Consider the following 24,886-nt stretch of genomic DNA (forward strand, 5'->3'; position numbering starts at 1 on the left):
TCTCTTCTTTTAGAAGAGGAGACAGAAATTTCTCAGCCTCTTTAGGTGAAGCAATATGCCTGAGTTATGGCAAATGGATTGTGGGCAAAAATGGCACATATCACTTTCAGGCCTAGTCTCTCTGATGACTCTTACAATCTGTCATGTTCTTTTTTATTTATCCCATTGGCTGTCCTGATACAAAAAAAGACAGTGGAGAAGACTAGATGGAAGAAGTGAGGGTCCCTGAATGACCACATGGAGCACCAATGGCTTTGACACGAATGAAAAATAAACCTTTAATGTGAAAGGTACTGAAGTGTTGGGGCTCCTTGTAATAGCATGAGTGATGTATCCTAATTAATACAAAGAGCAAACAAAATGTCATATTTTAATAACTAGGATACAGTGATATTGAATAAAGAGAGGATGTAGGAAATTGCCTTTGGTTTTTCATGTTCTCTTTATTTGACAGTGAAAAATCTTAATGACTAACTGGTTCAGGAAAGGTCTAGGACTGGGGAGTTTCACACACACACACACTTTGCTTTATATTACATCAAATTATTCTTGAATAGAGTGTATTCAGGCTTTGAAAGGACAGAAACATATAATTGGCGGGGTCTTCTCAAAGAATATAAATCACAAATAAAATTAGGTGTAAAAGTAAATATTTATTGAGAATTAGAAAATAAATTACAACAAATTGAAAATTTTAAAAGCTGACAAATATCATGAGTGTCACAAAACCCATAAAAAGATAACATAATATTTTGTATTAATTAACTGCCTGACACATCTATAAAATATTTATTCTTACATTTTTTTGGCTGCACTCTTTTATCACACCTTTCTATGACAATGCCTTTACATTTTTTAAATATAAATAGAAAGATAAATGCCTTTCTTCTAACATAGTTGGTCAAAATTTGTTTTTATTATTGATGGTCACGTCATGTGCATATTTAGGATTATTGTCAACTTTTGGAAAATATCGATCAAGTTTCTGCCACATGTGAGCTGCAAGATTTAGAAAAATTATCCCCAGACTGGCTTTTAATGCTGTCTATTTCAAACCTTGTTTCTCTTCTTCAATCCACATGCTTTCAGTGGTGGGGACCATCAGACACATTAATATCAAGACAGAACCTCTTCCCTGAATCTCTGTGTTACGATGTCAGACAAGTTGACACAACAGGCAATAGAAATTTTCCTGGAAGACGTGTATATTGGAATAACTAGCCATAACATGGAAGTGACTGAAACCATATAAATACATCCCACTAAATCCATACTAAGAGTTTCCCCAATTGTACTTTCTCTAAGTCAGATTTTAAAAATATATAAAAACGATGTCTTCCCCTATACCACCTGCCACGAGGAGAAGAGTAATATGAGGAGAAGTGGGAAAGTTGGAGAGGGAGGGAGCTTAACTGATTGCAATTAAAATATCTGGAAACTTTCTCTAAGGGGGGAATGTTTTAATAAAGCTCAAGCTGATGTCCAAAGCTAACACTATCCATGGCTCTTGGGGTTAAATGCTCCACTCTCAAATTGTAAACATCATTCAGGAAATCCTAAATCAGCTTTATGACCACATTTGTTCAAGACTAAATTTTTTTAATGGTTTCATCAGGTAAAATAAAATCAAATCTCTTTTTGAAGTGGGGCCAATCATGTCCCAGGTATCTCTCATTACAACGTAGACAGCCTAGCAGTTACACTGAATTTTGTGATGACTCACAGGAGGCACGACTCAGCCCCAAGGTGCCTAAGGTGCATAATAAAGATAGACATTGCCTATTGGCTCACCATGGTTTTGAAGCAGTCACATTAGCTAAAATATGACCCTTTGAATTTTTTATTTATGTAAGAGGATTGCAATGGAAGGTGGGTTGAGATTATCCAGGTGGGTTGGAAGTTTGGTGGAATTAATCAGAGAAAGCTCCTTGGGGGAGATGTGTAGTTTGGGGCAGTACAGGATAGTGGTTAAGCTCCACAAGGGCATGAACTTTGTCTGCTGTGTTCACTGCCACCTCCAGTGCCCACAATACTGCTAAGCTCACACTAAGTGCTCAATTAACATTTTTAACTTGGATGAATGGATAGATGGATGGAAGGAAGGAAGGAGGTAGAGAAGGGAGGGAAAGGGGATGAGAAGAATGGGGAGGGGAGGAAGGAAAGAAGAGAAGGGAAAGAAAGAGGTAGGGAGAGAAAAGAAGAAGAGGAGAAGGGAGGAGTGGGGAGGGCAGAGAGGGGAAGTTAAAGAGGGAAGGAAGGAAGAGGGAAGGCCTTTGCCTCAGGTAAATCACAAGCAGTATGTCTCAGTTTCCTCATCGATAAAATGAGGATAAAAATAGTCCCTTCTTCATGAAGTTGTTGTGAGGATTAAATGAGCTGATACACATAAACCACTTATAAGAGGGTCTGGAGGGGCCGGCTCCATGGCCGAGTGGTTAAGATCGCGCGCTCCATTTCGGCAGCCCAGGGTTTCTTTGCGAGTTCGGATCCTGGGCGTGGACATGGCACCACTCATCAAGCCATGCTGAGGCGGTGTCCCACATGCCACAACTAGAGGGACTCACAACTAAAAATATACAACTATGTACCAGGGGGCTTTGGGGAGAAAAAGGAAAAATAAAATCTTAAAAAAAATTCACAGGACTCATTAAAGAGGGTCTGGTACTCAGTAAACCTTAGTTACTACAATGAATGTTTGATCTTCACCTAGTTCCTTCGAGCTATTGTTCAAGACATCCAACAAGGTAGGATATTGTGACTGACTGGCACAGAGAGAGGGAACAGAATTAGAAAAAAAATTAATGGGAAATCTGCGAAGGGGCCTGAAATCTCTATTCTAAAAGTTCACAATTTCATGGGAGAGTCCAAGATCTGGGATTTATTCTCAGACCAGAATAAAAGAAGAGCTTGCCCTGTGACGTGGCAGAAGACTCATCTCAAGCCCCAACTGGGTAAATGCAGCCAATGACATCCTGTCAGGAACTCTTTGTGGTCTCATGTAAATATAGGCTACCTGAATAAAAGATAAAAACTGTCATTTCCTCTCTCTCATGTTGTAGCGTGATGATTTATCTATTCCTTTGAAAGAACCAAACTAAACAAAACAATTGCTTAAACTTTCGTGATTCTATGTGTCCATTGTGAAATATAAGAAAACAATGGTGCAAGACAGTAGGATATTTTTAGGACATTTGCAGAGAGGAACACTAGAAAGAATGAGGAGTAATTAATTCAATCCAATGGGCAAGACGTTACAATTACTATTAAGACAGCCTATGAAGGAAAAAGTGTCATGGGCTGTTTAATCAACCCTGAACTGCGGGGGTGACTAGTTGTGATTTAGGTGTTTTCCAATTAGTTAATACAAAACAGTAATAAATAGCCAGCTGCATTCTTAACATAACGCTTCCATATACTTACAGAGTAGAGTTCCTTTAAGACTTTGAACTTGACTTGGGAGTTCATAAAAAATTTTATTTCTCAAAATTATTATTATTGTTTATTTATCAAACCCATGATCTTCAAAGAAATTTAGGCCCACAAAGGCAATACAAAAAATCACTGAGGCAGGAAGTGGGGGCTATGTTAACACATAGGCAAGCCACTGTGAATAAAGAATCCTTTAAATGGGGACAAGGTTGAGGTTCAGGCATAAAAAAGCCAATTCACCACTGGTCTCCCACCATTTGCAATCTGCTCCTGCTCAGAAGGGTGGAGAGTGTCATATTCGATACTATCCATATTGATAGGCATATAGCATGTATGGCAGAGAGCTCTGTGTTTCAGAGGACCCCATGGAGAAACATGGAAACATTCTGGGCAGGCAGCTTATGAGCAGTGATGGCTCCCCTCCTTGGGCTCAACCTGAAGGCTCATCTCACCTCACTCAGCAAGTTGAAAACAAAGGCTGACACTGTCTAGAACAGACCTTCAGACCTGTGTCCTCCAGAATACATACATAATGTTACTGTGATTAAGTATAAGGGTGGGATTAATACTATTTTCCCTACACCTCAGCCTAATTTCTGAAAAATTCTACACTTCAGTTCATTTGTGGAAATAGCACTAAGGATTATTTTCAAAGGCATCTTTCTGAAGTAACTGGACACTATTTTGGAATAATCTTTACTTGTTTATCACATGGGCCAGTATTCATTAAAGATTAAAGTAAAATCATATCCACTCAAATCCCAATAACTAATGAGGAAGAAGCACGGAGAAAAAACCTTGACCCTTGAAGTCAGACAAACCTAGAACAAGATCTCAACTTATTAGAAACAGGACCTGGAATAAGTTACTTGACCCAGACGAGACTGAGTTTGCTCAACTATAAATGGAATTGAGAAGCCTCACCTTATCAGGTAGCTGTGAGAGACAGCATATGTGCCAAAGAAATAGTTGGGGCTCAATAAATTCTCTCATTATCATCATTATGATCAACATGATAATTCAACAAAGAGCATTAGTAGATTCAAGTTCCACTCCTGAAGGCCCCAAATTTAGCTGTACGATATTAGACAAATCAATTAAGTTCAGTTTCTTCATCCTTAAATGAAAATAGTAGTTGCAGTCCTTGTACAGTATATAATTTTAATGATGAGAAATAAAAATGTAAAAATCTCCAAAAGTTAAAAGCACTCTATAAAGTAATATTAATATAATTGCTGGTACTGTTCGAATAGCCAAATATCCTTTGTGCTTTTGTTTTTGCTGCTTCTCTGTCCTATTTCCAGTTAAATGTATGAGATGTCTATGCTCACCTAGTTTGACTCTGCCAGTGTGGTGGGGGCAGCACCAAATCTCTTTTGCTCCCTACTCTGTTGAAATATGACATTTTTCCGAACTGAAATTTGGCAATTCTAGATAGAATGTGGTGGGTGCTGTTGAGTAAAAAGTCTGAAGCAATTTCTCCTCCTGAATACGTCCAGGAGGAATCCTCACTACTGAGCAGGGTTCTAATTGTCTGCGATACCTTCCTTGTCACCTCTACGGCCTTTCCCTTCTCAGCTATTCACAGAGCTTGCCCACTGCCCTATTGACTATCTCCGACCCTTTCTGCATGTTTCTTGTCTCCCTAACTATGAAGTACTCTTCTTGAGGCGAGATCTGTATTTTAATTATCTTTGAACTTTCCATGTCACTTCCCACTCTTTTCTTCACAGGCTATTGGTTGATTAATTCTAATCTCAAATAAATTCTTTTTTTAATTTTTTCCAAAGATTGGCACCTGAGCTAACAACTATTGCCAATCTTCTTCATTTCTTTTTCTTCTTCTTCTCCCCAAAACCTCCCCGGTACATAGTTGTATATTCTAGTTGCAGATCCTTCTGGCTGTGCTATGTGGGACGCCACCTCAGTGTAGCCTGATGAGCGGTGCCATCTCCACACCTGGGATCTGAACTGGCAAAACACTGGCCCACCAAAGCAGAGCGCGCGAACTTAGCTACTCGGCCACGGGGCTGGCCCCCAAATCCTTCTTTTTAACAACTTATTACCTGTCTAAGCTTAGCAAAATGATTGTCCAGCAAAATATCGGTGAAGCCTGAGTTTTCCCATCTGATGAACAGGATAACAACACTTCATGATGATGATAACACTAGTAATTACAATAACTAACGCTTAATGGAAATTTACAAAGTCCCAGACACTATTCTAAGTGTTTTACCAATATGACTTCATTTCATCCTCCCAGGAACCTAATGAGGTAACTATCATTATCTCCCATTTGTGGATTTGGAAGCCAAGGCACAGAAGAATAAAGTAACTTGCTCAAGGAGTAAAATAGCTTGCCCAAGTTGGTGGGTGGTGGAACCAGGATCTGACACAAGGCCATACCACCTCAATATTTACAGCACCTCTGGCTTTTACCCCCAAAACAGAGTTTTAAAATTTACTTTGGAATGTCAAATGCCTTGTATACAAGCCTATTGCTAATTGTGAGAGCTTGATGTGTGGATTTGTACACACATTTAATTAATCTCTCTCATTTTATGAACCAAACTGATTTATAATTTGCATTGTCATTTAAGTAATGAAATTGCCCTAATTCATAAATATTCACTTTCTTCAAATTACATCTAGGAAGAGTTTGCCTCCTGTTAGCAGAGCTAATTTATCCATTAGGTACAGTGGGCATAGTGTCTACACCCCACAAAACTTGTAGGGGCCCAGGAAAATCTTTTAACTTCCTTTAAGATAAGAAGAAAAACATGAACTTCCAGGTCAAAGGAAATGTAATATAAAACATTAATACTTCTGTCTTCGTACCAACACAGTCAAGAAACGTAATTATTTATTTATTTGTTCTATTTTTATGGAGGAAGGGGCCCGCAATGGCAAAAACGTCTTGGGCCCCCCCGAAATTCCCACTGTGGCCCTGCCTGTTGGCTGTGCAGGGTTTGCTGTCACTCTTCTGTGTTACTGATGCAGTTTCTCATTGTACCCTCCCTCGTAGCCCCATGGTCACGCTGCTGCTGCTTTGTACTTCTGTCTCTCTCCTGTAGATGTCAAGTGTGACAGAGAGGTCGGGCTTGTAAAAAGCATGACAGCTGCTCTTTAGTATAAACAGCACATGCTGGGAGCCCTGGTGCAAGGCGCTAGAAAGGTGGTTTCCTTCTCCCCTCCAGCGTGATGAGGAAACACAGCTATACCAGGCATCTACATCACCCATCAGATGAGGGTTTTCTGGCCACAAACTGTCTAGCCGCGAGAAAACAGTCCACAGCAAGAGGATATTACAGAGAGGAAATTAAAAATGTCAGGAAAAACCATCTTAACTGTTTAGTGGGGAGCATTCTTAAATCTGGGGTTCTAAAAAATGTACCTGTTACGACCAATAATAACAATGACATTTCTAGGTTACCCAGGGGCCAAGGCCCTAGAGGAAAGACTTTCCCTAACTTGAGCCTATCTTGTGTCAATTCTTCCCCCTCCCCATGCCCATAATCTTGAGCTCTTTTTAGCAAGCTCAGATTCCAAATGTGAGCCAGAAATACTTACAAAGCCTGAGACAAGACTTGGGGTAAGACAAAAGACCCTAATGCCAGGATGAGTGCCATTTTGACCCCAGCTGGGCTGGGGAGCCAGTGAGACCTGTGGATTTTAACTTTTGTTACATTTGAACTGTAATGACCTTTATCCTCAAGCCTGGCTTGTGAGTAATGAATACAAAGTCCTCCTTCCAGCCTCTTAGTTTAAAGAAAGAGGAAGGAAATGGTCCATTGTTTTTCTAACCTTGCAGTTTCCTAGTGTAAGATGGAAAATTGAGGATGGCAAGTGAAAGCCCAGGAACCTCCATAGAAGGACGTCCGGCGAGGCTGGCCTGCTCTGGAGGGGACATATGTTGACTGTGGGGCAATGAGGGACAGGAACAAAAACAAACTGGAGCAAGTTTCCTTAGCAAATATATCCAAACACTCAGTACAGCCAACTCTTTACTCTGAGACCTAGTCTACAGTCTGTCCATTCCATGTCTCAAACCCGGGGAAAGAAAACTGCCTGGGGTTTACACAAAGCAGGAAAACGCAAGAGCAGTAATTTTCTCCAGCTCTGAGAGATTTTGTTGTACCCAGAAGAGCTGAAAGAGGTGACCAAAAAAAGTTGCGTGTGTGTTTTTTTAATATTCTGTTCTGTTCATCCACTAATTTAGTCAAAAATAGCTCTCAAGTTTGTTCAGCACAATTTGACCTTTATAATTATGCGGGTGATTATGGGGCCCCATTAGAGTTTTCAAAGCTCTTTGTACGTAAGGGGCCTTCTAAACATCCTGCTATAATAAAAATAAGCTCATAAAAATCCCACACGTTTCACATAGGCCTTTGATAAGCCATCACACAATAATGACCTTGAGTAGCTAACAGCCTGTACTATAGTCAAACCGGCAGCTTCGAGGTAAAAGTTTTTTTATCTTATTATCTCAGGCTAGAATCACCCAGGGCCTTAGAAGAAGAAGAAGAAAACACTTGCTTTGCCCTTAGATGAGCAAATTCCATGAGTCATCAGAAATAACACCTTTCTTCTCTGGCTACCTTCTTCTCCCAGGTAAGTATGTCAGAGTACATGGTCTGGACCAGCACTCAGGTGACAGGGTCTCCAACTCCAGTCCTGCCTATCTGTGGGATTCTCAGTCCCCTCCTCTCTCTGGCCCTCAGTTTCTCTTCCATAAGACCAGAGGGTTGGTCTAGAATCAGTGGAATCCTGTGCATGTGCTCTAGGGCTTTTGGGGTGGGGAAAGCTGAGCAGGGAGGTGCTGGTCACATCCTTGCAATCAGAGCAGACTCCTTTATGTTTCTGAATTATCTTTCAGTTGAAAAAGAAGAGTTTGAAAGCCATCAGACAAGATGATCCCTAAGGCACCTTTCATTTTGGACATACTGTGAATCAGTGACTGCTGGTAGCTTACCTTGGGTGAATTATCCCTTAGGTCAAGCAATTTCTAGGGGTGGGGGGATTTTTTAATTAATTAATATCTATTAATGAATTAATAGAGATGACTTTATCCTATTTCGTAAGAGGCTGAGTTCTGAAGAAACAGGATATAGGGCAGGTAAGTTTTGATGTGGGAATCAAAGGAAGGAAGTGGGAAAAAGATCAGAGGAGATGGAGTGCATGGTAGGCCCTTGCCTGAGGATAGAAGGCCTCAATAGGGCAGCTCAGCAGACAGTGAGGACAACCAAGGGCTCCCAGAGAGGGCACTGGGCAACGGCCAGAGCCACAATCCTTTAATGACAAGTGGCTTCCACACATGCCATCTTACTCAATCTTTACAAGGGAGTAACAATATCCCCATTTTCCAGCTGTAGGAACTGAGGTTTAGAGTGGCTAAAGCATGGTCCAGGATCACCCAGATAATCAGTTCCAGAGTCAGAATCCTGACACAAGGGAAGGAGAGATGTGCCAAATGGGAGGGGGAAAAGAAGATCAAGTTTTCTGTCCCTGTTTCCCATTTTGTTCCAGTCACATGCTAAGCTCTACAGTCAACCAGTCACTTAACATTTATTGCCCTTCTACTGCAGGCTGGTATTGAGAGAAAGACAAAGAGGAATGAGTCACTGTTTTTACCTTTGAGAAGTTTATGGCTGGTAAGATGCATGTAAATGAAGTAGTGTTAGTGCTGTTCACCCAACATTTCTGTTCTCTAGTCAAACACATAGTAGGACTATATTTTTCTGCTGCTTTACAGTTGAGTGTGTCCATGCTTCTGCCAGTGACATTTGAGCTGAAATGATATATGCCACTTCCAGGTGGAAGCTTTGAAAGCCTGGGCTTAATCCACTACTCTGTTTCCCTAGGCCATGATAACTGGTAACTTGCCCCGTGATGGCTATTCCATCTGCCTAGGTCCCAAGGGAGGCCAACATGGAGCAGAGCCTCAGACAAAATGATATGGGCATCTCTCATAAAGAAGAAATAAACCTTGTTGTTTAGCCTCTGAGAGTTTTGGTGTTGTTTGTTACATCAGCACTACCTGGCCTATCCTGACTAATGTAGTAAATATCCACCATGGCAGAGTATTACAAAGCCAGAGGTTTATGTCCGTCATCATCCACATTAGTTAACCTATAGCAGCAATTCTTTAAAGAGAGTTAGCAGTTTTTTTCTTCATTTTGAAACCTAGCAAAACACATTTCACTTGCCTACTATACTGTGGCCAGAAGGCTTCTATTATTTAATTGAATAGTATAAATGTTAATATATTCAATTGATGTAATTTATTGTTAATTAAAACTTCTTTCAAAGTTCCTACCTCGTAGACTTATAAACATGGATAGAAACTTCTGGTATATTTATTTTTACACCAATTTCTTAAGCAGCCATAACAAACTCTGAGGGAGAAGTGGGCATGTGGGGGAGGGGGAGGATCTCATAAGGCAGGAAAGGGTGAAAGGCACTTCCAATCTTTCCCCTGCAAAGCTATTGCCAGTTTCTTTGACTTACCCCATCAGTGGCCATACAAATCATTCTCAATTTCAGCCTTACTTTTCTATGATACTCAAAATACTATTGCATTACTCATTACAAATTGCCATTCTCTGTTCTGACTTTTGTCCGTTTGATTGAGAAGTTCTCCACATCCTAATTCCCCTCTAAATTCATGAAGCATCATTAAAAGCTAACAATAAGCTGCCATGTGTAGACTGTGGGCCAGGGTCTTTGCTTTGTGTAAATTTCCTCTCTGACCTTCACAACAACCCTGTGAAGTAGGCATTCTTGTTACAGATTTTGCAAATGAGGAAACTGAGGATGTTTTTAGGGGCAAGTAACTTATCCAAGTCCCATAGCCAGTAATTGGTAGAACCACGTAGTTTGCCTTCAGAACCCACACAGTTCGTCCCCACACTTCCAGGCCTCCTGGTTACCTCACTACTGAGGAACACTCCCTTACAAAGTGGCTCGGGCATCTTCAGCCTCAGTCTCCCATTCACACCACCACGTGGTTTAGGAGCAGTGAGGGGGCCAGCAGTGCAGATCCCTACGGGGCCAGACAGATGGCCAGCCAGAGCACAGAGGGCACACACCGCTGAGAACAGACTGTGCGGCTGGAGGCAGCCAGCCAGAGCTCATTGTCCCGGGGCCCTTCTGAGAGAAGGTCTTAAAATAGCATTTGATGATGTGGAGACATACAGGTATCTCATGTGACTGGTGTCTGGAACTCCAAGGATACCACAGAAAATGCAGGGAATCAGGAGGTTCGGTTCTGGGCCTGGCTCTGTCGTTAACTAGCTCTGTGACTTTAGCTGATAATAGTAAACAGTACCTTGGCAAGAAGCGCTAACACTGGTGCCAAGTGCTATATCAGCACTTCCTGTGCATGCTCTCATTTCACTTACTCTTCCCAAAAACTACAAAAAGTAGGCATTGTTATTATCCCACTTTTCAGAGATGGCAAATGTCTTGTTCAAGAATACACAGATAGGAAGCAACAGAGCCAGTATTTATTTCAGCCATTTCCTTTCTCTGGACCTCAGTTTATCCATCTTTACAGTAAGAAGGTTGAGTTTGATGAACTCAAAAATCTATTTCAGCTCTAATATCTGGGCTTTTTCACTCTGATGCAAAGTTCTGTTTACACAGGCACAAATATCCAGGGAAAGCATGATATCGAATCTACACCACCTTGAATTTGCAGGATACCATTAGTACCATGCTCCCCTTTGCCCAACTTGTTAGAGTTGGCCAGAATGGCCCAAACTCTAATCAACATAGCTTCTCTTTTTCTGCAGTCTCTAAATATTATTACAGAGTGCTTAGCAAATTCATTAAGAGATTAATCCCAATGACAGAGGTAACAACGAGAAAAAGACCAATGTTTAAACATAACCCCTTTCCTTATACTAAAATGATGCAACTCTTTCCTCATCGTCATGGGTGGGCTTATAATGTAGGGAAGCAGTTTGAAATTAAGACTAACTTCTTCTTCTTTCCACAGTGCTGACTGAGATTAACACTGCTCCTGAGGTCAGTCTACTGGTCTAAATTCTAAATGTACTTGTGATTTTAAATCAACAAAGCAACAAAGAACGATCCCCAAATAATGAACTTTCTCTAGAGCCTTAGCGTTTCTTTGATTCTAAGCATCCAATCCCAAATGTCCTCAAACTTTAGGGGGCAGCAGAATTATCTGGAGAACTTGCTAAATATGCCAAGTCCTAGGCCCATCTCTGAGAATGATTTTGGGGTCTGGGGTGGAGACTCAGAATCAGCATTCTTAATCTCGCCCCTCAAGCAAGTCTGAAGCCCATGGTTTGTAGATCAAACTCTAGGAAATGCAGCCTGACCCTTGTACTAGATGCATTTACCTTCATTTTCCTCCAGAGAGATACAGACTGTTATTGCCATTTTCGCCAGACACAAACCAATTAGTTTAGCTCAACTTAAATGACCGATTCAATTGTGGTTTGTTTGGTCTGTTGGGGAGGTTTTATTGTTTGTTTTTGTCAATTCAGATTTTTAATTGTGGCACACAATTGATGCCCAATAAACATTCATTTATATTGAACAAAATCACTATTTGACTTTTTTTCTGTACAGTGAATGGACAAGTCTTTCATTGAATTAACACACTCTACTACTTGTCTTGTACCATTAGTTACTGCCTTCCTACCACTTCACATGCTTACTCAATGGTGCTTTACCATATTCCTTTGAAAAAGTTCACTTTGAAAGTACCACCCTACAGCAACCATGTAATTTATCATGCAAAATGGGACACTTGTGAGACTAAAAGGAGGTGCTATTAATAATCTCCCTAGGACAACACTCATAAACCAAGACTGTCTGGGAGAACGGGGGGATGTGGTCCCCGCTTCTTTCACCAGTTGGAAAGGAGATCACCAGGAGGTCATCTCCTTGCCCAAGACTTCAAAGTGACCCCTCCCCTCTGTGCAAGTCCACAGACACTGCCTCGCGTTTCTTTTATCTTTCTATGGGACTTACAGCTGCGTAGCCACCAAAACGCTTATCACTGCTGCAAAGGCAGGGGCCATGTCTCTCTTCATCTCCCTCACAGCTCCTGGCCCAAGTGCTCAGCAAGTGTGCCATCTGATGGAGAGGTGAGCGAGGCAGCAGAATTCACTGTTCATATGATACTACGGGGGTTCTCACACAGCCTAGAGAGGCCTCATATGGTAGGGGAAATTCTTTGAACTATAGAGCCAAAAAAATTGGGTGTGCTTTCTAGCTATGTGACTTCGGGAAGTCATTTTACCTCTCTGAGCCTCTCTGAGTTCTCTGTACAATAAATTGATAATGCTAATCTCATAATGCTCTTAGGCAGATCAAATAAGAAAATATATGTAAATCACCTAGTAGAGCCTTCTAAACAATAATTCCCTCTGTCTCCTTTCTGCAACACTGATCTTGCTGAACAGGGAGAGATGAACTAGAAAAGGCCATCACTGCTTCCTATTCTAGTTACTACTGCAGCATAACAAATCACCCCAAACCTAGCTGCATAAAATAACCATTTTATTATGCTCACTGATTCTGTGTGCCAGGAATTCAGAAAGGACACAGTGGGGACAATTTGCACTGTTCCGCGACATCTGGGACCTCAGCAGGAAGGACCAGAAGGCGTGGGGTGACTCAACTTTCAGGGCCAAGAATCACCTAGAGGCATTTTTTACTCACATTTCTAGTGGTTGATGCTGGCTGTCACCCAGAAAGCCTACAAGTAGCCTGGCTTCCTCACAGCACAGAGATCCCTGACTTCCTACAGAGGGGCTTAGGGCTCCAAAGGCCAATGTCCCAAGACAACTAGGAGGAAGCTGCATGGCCTTTTACAACCGAGCCTGAGAAGTCATATGGTGTCACTTTTATCATGATCACAAGCCAGCCTAAGGAGGAGAACATAGATCCCACCTCTCGACAAGAGGAAAGTCAAGGTCACATGTAAGAACGTTGTGTGGGGGATGGGAGAACTTGATTTGGTCATTTATGGAAAAGACAATCTGCCACATTTGCCCTTTAGTGACCATGTGATAAAGACAGATAAATTTTTTAAAAGAAAAAAAACCACTACACACAACATCATGAATCTCAAAGTGCTCTGTGATTTCCTGAACCTCATATACAGTCTAGACTTTGGTTAAGCTGGCCAAACCCCTGCCTTTAAGACAATAAGAGGGGCCGGCCTGGTGGCTCAGTGGTTAAGTTTGCGTGTTCCACTTTGGCGGGCTGGGGTTTGCCGGTTTGGATCCTGGGTGTGGACCTACGAACTGCTTATCAAGCCATGCTGTGGCAGGCATCCCACATATAAAATAGAGGAAGATGGGCACAGATGTTAGCTCAGGGCCAGTCTTCCTCAGAGAAAATAGGAGGATTGGCGGTGGATGTTAGCTCAGGGCTGGTCTTCCTCTGGGGAAAAAAAAAAGTACATTTAAGACAATAAGAGATGGTTCAGCAAAGTACGGCTGTGCCCCTAATTTCAGAAAGTATTTGCTGGTGAAGAATCAATCCTCATCAAGCAGAAGTTTTAGGATACGGACACTCATATTTGGTGAGTTGTGTGAGGAGTTTACTTGCATACTAAATAAAATCTTAACCTGGTATTCATGGCCTCTTATAACCTTGCCTCTACCCACTGTACCATTTTATCTCCAGTTACACTAAATCACATGCCATTCCTGGAACAGGCTTGTATTTTTTGCCATCACACCTTTGTTTGGGCTATTTTCCTCTCCCTGGAATGTTCTTCTTCCTATGCCTAGCCAAATCCTACCCATCCTTCCATGCCAAGTTTCAATGTCACCTCCTCTCCGAAGAGTTTCCGATTGCCTGTGAAGGTAAGCCCTTCTTCAGAAATTCTAGGCATCTTTCTATCTACCTTGCCTTCATTTATACTATATTCCACCTCACATTTGCCGTTTCCCAAGGCCCACGTGGAAACTCCACCTCATTCTCTCCCTCTGTCCCGATCTCCACCCTTAACTGTTGCTAGGAAGAAAGCAAGATTAAAGTGTTTCACCCATTTTGGAAGTAAGTGGGTTCTCACCTCGGCAGAAAGTGTTGGTGTCAAGAGATGGTGAGGAGTCAAGGTGCTAATGGGAAGCAGAGATGAGTCAGGTATGATTGCTCCTGGCCGAATGATCTCCATCCTCTGTCTCTCCCGATTTCTTCTTCTCTTACTACTCTGTGCTCTGCAACACAGGCACACACACAACTTAGCCACTTAAAAGCATTATGAATCTCTATGAGGAGTGCTATATTTTTTTCAGTCACTTTAAAATTATTGTTTATCTCAGAAATATGGACATCCATCGTTTAATGAGGAAATTTGTCTACTTATTGATTCTTTCCTATTTGACAAGAATCTCTTCAGTCTTTGGATTCCTATTCCTTCTCCAGAACCGCATTTATCTAACTCGCCACAGACACTCCCTTACACACATAATTATATTTTAAATTACATTAATTTCGACTTCAAGTTACTTTGTATTTCTTCCTACTGGACCAAAGGGTAAATTTGAGCAACTAATTTCCTGCTAAATACAGTTATCTAAGGGGAGAAAAGCCTTCCCTTATAATTTTAATCTAATCTGAGGAAGAAAACTCTCATCAATTCAAGCACAAAAGCTCTCTCGCACTATTTGGCCTGATCTTCATGCCAGAATTATGACTCTCCTTCATATCCACTTACTTATTTCTTCTGATCTTCATTGTATTCATGACTTTTCAAATTTCATATCTTAAATTTCAGCTTGTACTTACTTAAGCTCCTAAAGCAGTTTAATTAATTGCTGTTAAACATCCACGATTTAGGCCACAGAGTCACTCTATGAAACAGCACCCACCAGAGTGGGAAGAACTGGAAGTCTCTCCTGTCCCTATTTACCCCATCAGCTAAGTGGTCTCTTCCTTTATGTGTGTTCTCTTTCAAAATTCCAGCAACTGACTAATAGCTGACAACAATCACCACTTTACCAAAGACAACAGCACTATTTTAATATACTAAATGCCATCAAAGAAAGTGCTACCACTTAAGGAGACAGACTGTCTACTCTGCTCTGTTGAATAGTCAAGAGTGGCCTAGTCTACTAACTTACCATGCATATGTGGACCTTGGATTGTGTCAGCATTAATCTTTCAAGAGATATCAAAGTGAGGTAAGCAAGTCGTGGACTTTTCAGCCCTTAGTTTTATGAATCATTCAGTCAATATAACTGTAAATATTTCTTGAGTACCTACTCTACGCAATCAAGGATGCTATAATCCAATAGTTTCCGGTATTTAGATTTTACAGACTAGTAAAATTCCAAAAATATTTGATAGACTAACAAATGCTGCCAATCTTTTTTTTTTTTTTTTTTTGCTGAGGAAGGCCAAGGCACGAAGATTCAGTGGGTCTCCCAGTGAGAGACTGGAACAGAACTGGCTGATGGTACAGAAGTGGCAGGTTAAAGGTAACTGTAAATAAATGGACAAATACACAAGATGAGAAAAGTACAAAAAGAACATTCTCTAGTCTCAAAATTAATGTGTTAAGATTTGAAAATGGTAATTCATGCACATCCTTAACCAAGTTACTAAAGCTTTGAAGAGGGATAGCACCAGAATTGTAATATCTAGGCAGATTCTTTACCTGGCTCCCCTCTTCCCATCAGATTCCCAGAGACAGGCCCACATTGCCCTACCTAAGGGCTTAGCCCCTGCCAGGGTCTGAAGTCAACTATCTCACAGACAGGAAAATCTTGCTGAGCAATCCTGAGCCCATCCAAGTCAATACTAACCCTAGTTTTAGTTACTGGGCTTTCTTTGTGACCCAGTCTGCCTATAATTTCTAGCCCTGTTTCAGTCACTGTCTTCTTATATGATTCCGGATGCCTCCTCTTGGTTCCTTTCCCACTAGTCTAAGAGTCTCCAGATTGGCATTATTCTCCTAAATCTCAGTCCTCATGCCTAGCCTCTGACACCTATAGCTAGTCATTCCTAGCACCAGCTGCCACCTCTATGAAATGTGATTCGTTGCTTGCCTCCTTTGGAGAGCTGGGAAACCCCTGCTAGGCTCTCTCTGAACTTCCTCCCAGCCATCCTCTCTGCCTGGACCTAAAAGTATTGCCTGTTACCAGACTTTGTTGATGCCACATTCCACCCACCTAAGAAGACTAGCTCCAAGGGAAATGGCAACCCCAGAAACCATGTGCAACATTTTGCATTCATATACGTGTGTTTTTCTTGAGAGAGAGCCCTTCGCACTTCTCAGTTTCTAAGAGTTCCATGACCCTGAGAAGACAGAAACCAAAACAAAACCCCTGCACCAGGGCCATTTTCCTGACTGAGAAATCTAAATTGTATATTCCAGGCTGGTATTTAATCTCATTTTATAACAAAACTAGGCTTTAATGAGGTGAAAGTATTTACCAAGGATCCTAAGTGTCTGGAGAAACTCGAATTTAAGTCTGGTTTTTCCATTTCTTTTCTCGTTCACCCCTGACTTATGTACCACCTTCCATCAAACCACTTTTACATTTCTCTCTACTGGTCATGCTACCCACTGGCATCTTTGCTTTTAACCAAGACAATATAGTGCTTAGCCCATCATAAGCACTTAACAAAAATGTCAGCTGTTGATCTTATTTCTCAATCAAGTAGGTCCTCTTAGTTTAGGAAAGTGAAAATTCATGTTTTCATGGCTGTTCTCCCTAGAAAATATTATCAATTTAATTCCTAGGCAAGTCAATTTTCCCAAGGAAAGGTAAATTCCTGCAGATGTGTCGTTGGTTTTCACAAGGCTAAAAGAGGCGTAGACCAACAGCAAGGTGCAGACAGGTGTCAGAGACGAAGCTTGTGATCCTATGCCACGAGTGCGAAGAAGTAAGCAGATGGTGGCCAACAGCTGACTGAGTAAAATTGTGAGGTGGTGTGTAAAGTTTGTGGGGGACACGCCTCTTCACCCTGGGAGTCTTCCTTCATCCTTTCCTGCTGTCTCCCTCTCTCCCTCTCACCCTGATGGCTAATTGCTGAAGCATTAGCTGGTAAACGAGGAGCTGACAAAGGTGAGGTCTGAGAATTCATCAGCACAAAGGGAACCTCAAGTTCTATGCTGAGGTTTTCTCAGATCATCAAGCTGACCCAATAACCTACATGGCTTGTGAAGGAGCAGCCCACTGCCACAGTCTCCAGAATGCCGGGGATCCCAACCCTGGGATTTGATTCTTGGAGTATCTCAGCTTCACCTCTGGAAAACAACTCCATGAGGCGGGTTTTCCCCTGTGTAGTGCCACCTGGGTAGCTCCAGCTTCCCATTGGCTGAGCCTTGGCATACTACTTCAGAAAGATCTAAGACCTTAGATTTTAATCTTTCTGCACAGACCTTAGACCTGTGGCCATTCGAAATGTGTATATCTTGATGTTATAGCTCAACAGAAGGAGCTCCTCTCACAATTTGATTTTTTTCAATTTCAATCAAGGAATAAAATTTGATTTTATTCAATTTCTTTTCCTTTATTTACATATATTCCCCCAAGATATCTCTCCACTCCTACCCTGAATTGAGTCTGTCAATTGATTCTTTAAAGAGACAGGAAAGTGCAGAGGTGCTCCAGATAGTTCTTCTCCTATGCAAAACCTCATTCTCAACTTGGAAAGCTTGTTACTTTATTATTATTAAGCAAGTTACTGTCATGGGAAATCTAATAATGAAGCAATTCCTACTGATTTCTGGAATTTTTTAACCCCATGATGCAGTAACATGTCTAACTTATTAACTTTTTTGTATTTGATAACAACCGTGGTATTTAATCTTTGCCATCATTCAAAATGGAAACTGTCCTTATTTCAACACAATCAATTGAATCAAATTTAAATAGCAGGGCCTTTTGGAAAACAGAGACTCATCTCTCAATGCAAAGAACAAATATTTGCATTACCTATTTATATTAAAATATGCAGAAATTTCCCAAGCATTCAGCTAACTTATAAATTTTTATAACTTCTTTGAATTGTTAACATTTTTTTTAACACACTGCATTATTTCAGCTTTGTGAAGGCTCAATAACAAGCTTTCTGGTCAGGAAAAAGGAAAGGACATTAGAATAAAGAATGCAGAATAAATAAAAACAAAACAGTACAGCCCGTACATCCACTCATACAAAGACAACTTTCATGGTGAGCTATAAGCAATTATAATAACACAATGTCCTTCATGTTGATTTCAGCAGTGAAAAGAATTTCTCTAGCTATTGAAGACTTTCCTGGCCAAGTTTCAGAAAAAAAAATCTGATTCTATCCCAATCTGACTTCTGTGCAATGCAAGTCATGCACATTTTAAACGCTGATATATAATGCTGCCATTCTTCTACGAACTGTTAACAGCTGTAGAAACTATTATAGCCGGCTTCAAAACATGTCTGTGTAGTCAGTGCTCTCCAGACACTTAGCAATCCCAAAGCTATTCCTGGACTCACTCGGATTGCAGCGCGAACACAAAGTTTTGATTTATGTTGGTAATGAAACAACAAACTTCTGATCTTTCCCCTAAATGGCCATTCAGATTACATGAACAGCATGTGCTTCAGGGGAAAGTGGAGGGCAGAATTTACAGAAACAAAAAGGAAGCAAGAAAATAAATGGAGGGGCCACCCACAGTTACCTTAAGGAAAACCCACAGTCGTCAGTATAAAGCACTGTATTGGAGTTACATCTTGTGGCCACAAAAGGCACTTGTGCTTGGAGAGGAAGAAATAGCAGCAGAGGCTTTGGATGAGGAGGTGACAGAGCAAGAGCATGCGGTATAAGCGGGGGACATGTGCAAAGTCAGTGATGGACATTAACACACCCAAGGTGCCATCCCAGCTATAAGCAAAGATGCGCAAAGGCCATGAAATACTCACTTCAACCAAAGTTCCACTTCACTGAATCACAACTAAAATCCCCTGATACTGACAAACTCATGCAAGGGAATTTTTTAGTTGTAGCAATCCAACCGCCCCCAAAAGCACAATGTCCATTGGAGATCTTCCTTAAGCTACAAAGTTCCTTTATTCCACTTGCCAGCTATAACTCAAATACATGAGAGTGCTTCCCTAAAATGCTTTGTTTCAAGCTATCACAGGACACCACCCAATCCTGCATCTAAGTTGTTCATAAAGAATGGAAACAGTGACATGTAACCAAAATTCAAATAATGTCCACTTCTGATTAGTGATGTAGCATGAAGAAATCTTCGTAGAATATTCCATAGCTTCTGTTTTCCAACTTAGAGAACAAGAGGGTGGTAAGTTTGTACCTTCTTAAGATAGGTCATTTGCTTACTTCCCTCCCTGCTGGCTGAGATAAAGAAGACAAGACACAGTATTCATTCACTTTCCGGTCATCGGGTCATTGAGAACTCTCTCCACATTGAGTACAGGAATTAACACTAGCCTCTGTCCTGAAGGAGTTTCAAATCTAGTTGGGAAAGAAAACATGAATAGGGATAGAAAAGAAGTGGAAACTAGAATAGATCCCAAAGTGTTGAAGGTGTATAAGAACAGAGTAATCTGAGCAAGATGGAGTTGAAGGGCTGTATAGCTGTGGGAAAGTTATTCAGATTCTCTGAACCCAGAGTCAGTCAAAGTATAACTAAAAACCTGGGGAAAGAGAGGTGACAGGATAGTTTGGTAATCTACATGAGATATTGTTCATTGCTTTTGTACCAGTTAGTACGTATTAAGTTGCAAGTAAAGGAATATCCAACTCCAGTCATTTAAACATGAGGCCCATTAAGTTATCTCATATAACCAGAAATTTGAAAGTAGGTAGTTTCAGCCTTGGTCTTGTGATTCAGAATCTTTTTATCTTTCTCTTCTACCATTTGCCAATGTAAATGTCATTTCCCTGTGATTGCTATCCCATGTTGTCAAGAGGGCTGCTATAGCGCCTGACATTACATTTACATTCACGGCAGGAAGAAGAAGGAAGGGGAAGTCCCAGTAAGTTCTTTTCTAACATTTGTCCCTTTTATCCAGAAAACAAAAGCTTTCCCAGAAGCCTCATTCCCAGAGGATATCTACTTAATGGCCGGAACTGTATCATATGACTACCACTAACAGCAAGGAAAGCTGGAAATGTGTGTAGCTGGTAATGAAACTGCTATGATAAGCTTAGATAATTATGATTCAGCCCCACAGTCAATACAATGCTGCCAGAAGAAATCAAGTTTCATTAGCAAGGGAGAAAGAGCAAAGAAGGTGAAAACGGCAGCTGAGAGTCAATAAATAGTGTCTTCAGTGTTCCCTTGTTTTTATTTTCTATCTTGATGAAAAACTTAAGGTTTTCTTTTTGCTGTTACAGAGAAGCAGAAACACACCTGCTATTTACGCACAGTAATTGTAGCTTGTTTCCAGTGATGTATGGTATAAAACTAATCACCTTTTCTCTTCCAGTGCCATAGAATCATTTTATTAAATGAGATAGGAGGTGTGCTGGTCAAATACAAAGTACTTGTAACAGACAGTGTCGGTTGCCTACCCTGCAACCATTTGCCCCCATTCTTTTTGTTAATTGAACTCTGATCTTTATCACCCTCCGTATGACCTTATGCTTATTGAAGATGCTCCTTTAAATGTCTAGGGGGTGAGTCTTAATCTAATCCAATCATAGTAATTTTATTTCCCAAATCAGTAATTGGCTTAGGAATGAGCATGCAACATAATTCTGGCCACTGATTTGTGAGGGGAAGTCTGATAAGGACTTTCCAGGAAAAGTTTTCCTCTTTAACAAGAGACAAATTGAGAAACTGTCTTTCTTCATCTCAGAGGAAACAAGTGAGGATATGATGCCTGGGGTCTTGATACCATAGTTGAACCACTGAATTATCCAACCCTGAAACTGCCTTACCTCTAGGCTTTTATTATGTGAGATAATAAATCCTTCCTTATTTAAGAGACTTACAGTTTGTTTCCTGTGAGCCCAAAGCATCCTCACTGACGTGATACTATCCCTATTAGCATATGTCTCAGGTTCTAAATTTTCATTAACAAGCTTATTTCACCAGCAGCAGCATCAAGCTCTTATCAATTTCCAGTTTTCTGTAAAACGCTGGGCAGCTCTTCGATAAGCTCAAGCCGCTTTATCGTCATACTCCATGCTGCCACATCGGCTTTAGCAGAACCAGATATTCCGAAGTCCACGTGGTCAGAAAATCCAACCTCAGTTGTGGTGAACGAAGGCTCTGAGGCTCTCCAGTTCACCACTTAAAGATTTTCTATTTCCCCTCAGACACCCACAACCCGCCTACGGTGAGTTGCCTCAATAATTGTAAGAGAGGCCCCATAGACTGTTCCTGAAGTCACAGGCAAAGGGCATCAGAAGTTTAAAGGAGAAGAGCTATGAAAATCATGAAATAGTTTGATAGAAAAAAAGAGACTGATTTATAAAAAACTGGCTATAATTTTGGGCTTTTATTCTTATAAACTAAGATATAATATATCTTATGCACAAATTACATGGAGAGATGAAAAAGCTGTGAACATACAAAAATATATCCAGATACAGATGTACGATAAATTGGAAAAATAGTATTTCGTAATATTAAATGGTTTATCATAAATTATCTTTTTATAGAAAAGATTTAAAATGTGGTTAAATGTCAAAAATGTCAACTGACACATACACACACACATTTATTTTCCAAGAAAAAAGTTGTCATGCACAGCTGCATGCTTGTTATATAAGAAAATCTTGCAAAAGAAAATCATGTATCATTCTTAATACCCAGGACTCCCAGAGCTAAAGCATCTCTCCCAATGGTCAGCAAGCATGCCTTCCTTGAACTCCACTTCAGGGTTGCTTTAAAAATGTCCCCTCACTTCCTGCTTCCTGCATGAGGACAGTACTGTAAACGGGCTCTAAATACAGTCATGTGTGCTTAATGTCAAGGATATGTTCGTCATTGTGTGAACATCATCAGTGTACCTACACAAACCTAGATGGTGTAGCCTACCACACACCTAGGCTATATGGTACTAATCTTATGGGGCCACTGTTGTATATGCGGTCTGTCATTCATTGAAACATTGCCACGCAGCTCATGACTGTAAATACATTCTACCCTGGCAGAGGGAAAGTACACTGGAAATTTTTGTCCCAAGCTTATTGTGCCTACAGGGCCTTAGCAGGACTTAGCATCAGAAGGACTTAGGAGTAGGCTCCCAGCTAGATGTGGCAAACCACGTTATTTATAACATAGTTTTCTGAGTACTTCTAAAACTTGTGGTTTTGTATATTTACATTTCAAAGCCGATTCTTAGACCAAAAGCTTTTGAGACCAAATGAGACTGCCAAAGGTACCCAGAATCATGCAGGCCAGGAAGGGACAAGTTACCAAGAGAGTTAATTAGGCCCAATCTGTTCAGTGCCACCTTGAGATCCAAATGGCTGAGGTTAGAACTGATTCAATCAAAACCAAAGTGGAAACTAGACCTACCCTAGATATCAATGTTATAACAACTGAGTGCTATTTTTTAGACCAAATAAAAGAACGGTCAGTGACTACAGTTCAAGATGTTCTAGGAGGTCAATGGAAAGCAGCACAGATGGTTTTTAAACAGATATAACACAACTTTTCAACCTAGAAGGTTTCTAGGTAGGTACTTTGGGCAAATATACATTCATCCTGAGGATGCTGCCATTGCTTAACACAGATGGCCAACTCTTCCGTCATTTCCTTCACAGCCTTCAGCAAGCTCTTGAGAATAGCCTCAGTAGTGATGAATCTTTATCATTTAAAGGCTTCTTTTGTTTGGGGGTGAGTGGGAAGAGTCTAAGGGAAATGATGGGGAGATCCAAGCAGCCAAAAACCTTTTGAAGGATAATCCAGTGAATAAGGTTGGTTACTAAATTAGGTTTATGGTGTTTTGCATTCACCTTATTCACAATTTTAAATGGGAAAAGACAAAGCAGTTATCATTGAGGGCATTTTTAAGTTTAAGGCAGATATTAGACAATAATTATTAATTTAAATTTAAATTTGTCTCCCCCCACATACACACGCACAAAAGTTTTAAAAAATAAAGTAGTGGCCAGCCAGGGGGCATAGCGGTTAAGTTGGTGTGCCCCGCTTCAGCAGCCCAGGATTCTCTGGTTCAGATCCTGGGCGCAGACCTACACACTACTCATTAAGCCATGCTATGGCAGGGGTCCCACACATCAAGCAGAGGAAGATGGACACAGATGTTAGCTCAGGGCCAATCTTCCTACAAAAAAAAGAAAAAGTAAAGAAAAGTAAAAAACATTTCAAATGTAATCAGAGAATCATAGTCCAGTGACATTTAAGAAATCAAGGAGAAAGACAGAGGAGAGATCAAAGTCTCTGATCTCAAAGGGAAGACACAGGGAGAGAGAGGAAAAAGTGGAGTTCAGAAACCATGTTGTTTCTAGAATAGGGTGTTAAACAGACAGCTGCAAATTGTAAAATGCTAGGGAAAAAAACCAAGCTCTTAGTTTTACAGATTTTTAAAAAACAGAGGGTAAAAGAAATAAATTGATTGGCCTAAGGTCACAAAACTGAGAGTAATGGGGAAATCAAGACAATAACTTGGGTTACATCCTGGTGTTTCTTAGAGCACTTAAAAAATAAACTGATGGTCACAAGGAGGAAATTGGGTTCAAAAAGGGACCAATAGAATCCACAAAGTCACAACAAATTCATCCTTAATAAACAATTAGACTGGAAAACAGCATAGAGTCAGTGCATCTTCATCCCAGCAAAGCATTTTATGAAATGTCTGGTGATATCCTTGTAGACAAGATGGAAAAATGCCTCTAGGTGCTGGTAACAGCCAGGAGGATATAGAAGAATTGGGTGGTTTAATAGTCACAGCAAATTAATGACTGGATAGCACTTGTTGTGTGCTGAAAGGCTCCCATTGACACATGTATATTAATGACTTGGAGTAGAGGTAGCAAAAACATGCATATCAAATCTACACTTTATAATGCTAAAAGGAAAATTGAAAAATTGACCCAGAATTCAACAACAACAAATTATATATATACACACACACATACATATATAACTTTTAATTGCAGATATAGGATAAGAGGAAGCTGGCTTATAATAGCTCATATTAAAACAAATTTAAAAAAAACAAGCAACAATAGCAAATAAGTCTTATTTGACCACAAGTTTAATATAAGCCACCAGGGCAGTATTGGTATCTAAAAAGGCAAATAAACTTCTGGTTTCTAGCTCCACATATAAGGAACTACTGTTGCCACTCCATCCTAACAATAAGCACAAAGATGAACAAACTGAAAAATCAACAACTCTTCTTGGATCCATAAGACAGGGAAGGACACATGGCAAACCACTGCCCCCAAGACTGGAGAGAGAGGGAGGAGGAAAGGAACCATTTTGAAATACACCAGAGCACTCTTTGCTTCTTAATAAGGCCAGCCCTCAGGAGAA

At 40.6% G+C, this 24,886-nt stretch overlaps 1 long non-coding RNA gene across 4 annotated transcripts in view; it reads right to left on the minus strand.

Moving 5' to 3' along the window:
• LOC106826188 (uncharacterized) overlaps nucleotides 1–14,749 on the minus strand; it is a 171,080-nt gene extending 156,331 nt beyond the window's left edge. For 2 of the 4 annotated variants that reach the window (XR_011495273.1, XR_006518090.2), the window contains exon 1: nucleotides 14,492–14,749. This is a non-coding gene — a long non-coding RNA (uncharacterized lncRNA). The remainder of the gene's footprint in view (nucleotides 1–14,491) is intronic. The other 2 variants (XR_011495274.1, XR_011495272.1) reach the window with 1 other exon arrangement.
• Between the last annotated feature and the right edge of the window lie 10,137 nt (nucleotides 14,750–24,886).

This window comes from Equus asinus, chromosome 2 (assembly GCF_041296235.1).
Source record: "Equus asinus isolate D_3611 breed Donkey chromosome 2, EquAss-T2T_v2, whole genome shotgun sequence".
Classification (NCBI taxonomy): domain Eukaryota; kingdom Metazoa; phylum Chordata; class Mammalia; order Perissodactyla; family Equidae; genus Equus; species Equus asinus.